This window comes from Chrysochloris asiatica, unplaced genomic scaffold (genome assembly GCF_000296735.1).
Source record: "Chrysochloris asiatica unplaced genomic scaffold, ChrAsi1.0 scaffold00312, whole genome shotgun sequence".
In the NCBI taxonomy this organism is placed as follows: domain Eukaryota; kingdom Metazoa; phylum Chordata; class Mammalia; order Afrosoricida; family Chrysochloridae; genus Chrysochloris; species Chrysochloris asiatica.
In genome coordinates, this window is record NW_006408830.1 from 2,485,187 (window position 1) to 2,486,938 (window position 1,752).

General features: G+C 42.7%; 1 protein-coding gene across 1 annotated transcript in view; it reads left to right on the forward strand.

The window, feature by feature from the left end:
- The window catches only part of TSPAN16 (tetraspanin 16), a 41,990-nt gene that overhangs the window by 5,042 nt on the left and 35,196 nt on the right, over positions 1-1,752 (forward strand). The gene's annotated exons all lie outside the window — the stretch shown is intronic.

The following is a 1,752-nucleotide window of genomic DNA, read 5'->3' on the forward strand; positions in this document are numbered from 1 at the left end:
CCTTACCAAACATGATATCCTTCTCCAGTGACTGGTCCCTTCTGACAATATGTCCAAAGTATGAGAGACGAAGTTTGGCCATCCTGGCCTCCAAGGAGCACTCTGGCTGCAATTCTTCCAACACAGATCTGTTGGTTCTTTTGTGTTTCTATTAGGCTTTAGGCACTGACCCATTTGTATGGGCCTCACAATCCATAGACCACCCTGAACTCAGACACCAATTCCAGGTTCAAGAATTCCCAAGACCATCTTTAGAGTTGGTAATTCACTAGGCCTCACAGACTCAGCGCAGTGTGTGCTCATCACTCTGGTTTATTACAGTGGAAGGATACAGATTTTAAAAGGTGCGCAGGACGAATCCTGGAACGTTCCACACGTGCTTCCACTGTCCTCCCTCCATGGACTCCTGGACTCTGCTAACTTTCCTATCTATGACAAATTGCCCCAAGAAATGTCACCTGAGCCTTGGTGGTCAGAGTTTTATCAGGGCTTGGTTATGTAGCTATTTAGCTGGACATAGTTTCAAGCCCCACTAGTGACTGAGGTGATACTACGTGACCCAAGTCCCCACCACAAATCACATTGTGAGATTATCTGGGTGGCCCAAAGCCCCGGGGTAAACAAACACACCCTTATCAAGCATGACTGTCCATGGGGGACCTAGAAGCTCAGGGCAGGGCCAGATCCCTTTCTCAGCAAGGTTAAGTAAGTCCTTTATATCTTTACTAATACAACATAAGGATACAAGGGGGCTTCAAAAAGTTTGTGGGAAAATTCCATTATCTTTCAATTTCATGTTTTCCACAAACCTTTTGAAGCCTGTTTGTACATGTATGAAGATTTCTAGCAGGTGAATGCACACAACATGGCACAGATTTTAAATGTCCTACACATTCTCACAATTTCTCCTGTGTCTGTCTTAGTCTGGAAGCTCAGCTGAAAACCTGTCCACCATGGCTGTACCCTGCTGGTATTTCAAATACCGGTGTCAGAGTTTCCAGCATCACAGCAACACACAAGTCACCACAGTATGACAACATGACAGATGAGTGGTAGACTTCTTAATGGTTAGCCACCAAAAACCTTATGAATAACAGTGGAACACTGACAGATAGCACCAGAATATTGACTATGGAACATGATGAAAAGCGCCAGAATATTGTCAGATACAATACCTACCGGAAGATAAGTCCCTCCCATTGGAAGGCACTCAAAACATGACTGGGGAAGAGCTGCCTCCTCAAAGTAGAGTTGATCGTGATGACGCAAATGGAGTAAAACCTTCAGGGACCTTCATTTGCTGATGGGGGGTACAACTCAAAATGAAGAGAAACAGCTGCAAACATCCATCAATAATTAGAACATGGAATGTATGAAGTATGAATCTAGGAAAATTGGAAGTTGTCAAAAATGAAATGCAACTCAGAAAGCTCAATGTGTAAGGCAGTAGTGAGCTGAAATGGACTGGTATTGGCCATTTTGAATCTGATAATTAAATGGTTTGCTATGCACGAAATGACACGTTGGAAAGGAATGACATCACATTCATCATCAAAATAACAGTTCGAAGTCTTCTTGAAGTATAATGTGATAGGATAATATACATATACCTAAGTGTTTCATTCTGCTGTTTATAAGGTCACTGTGGGCCAGTACCAACTCGATGGCACCTAACAACAACAAACAAAAGGAAAACCAGTTAATACCACTATTATTCAAAATTTTACACCAACCACTAAAGCCAGTGTGGTG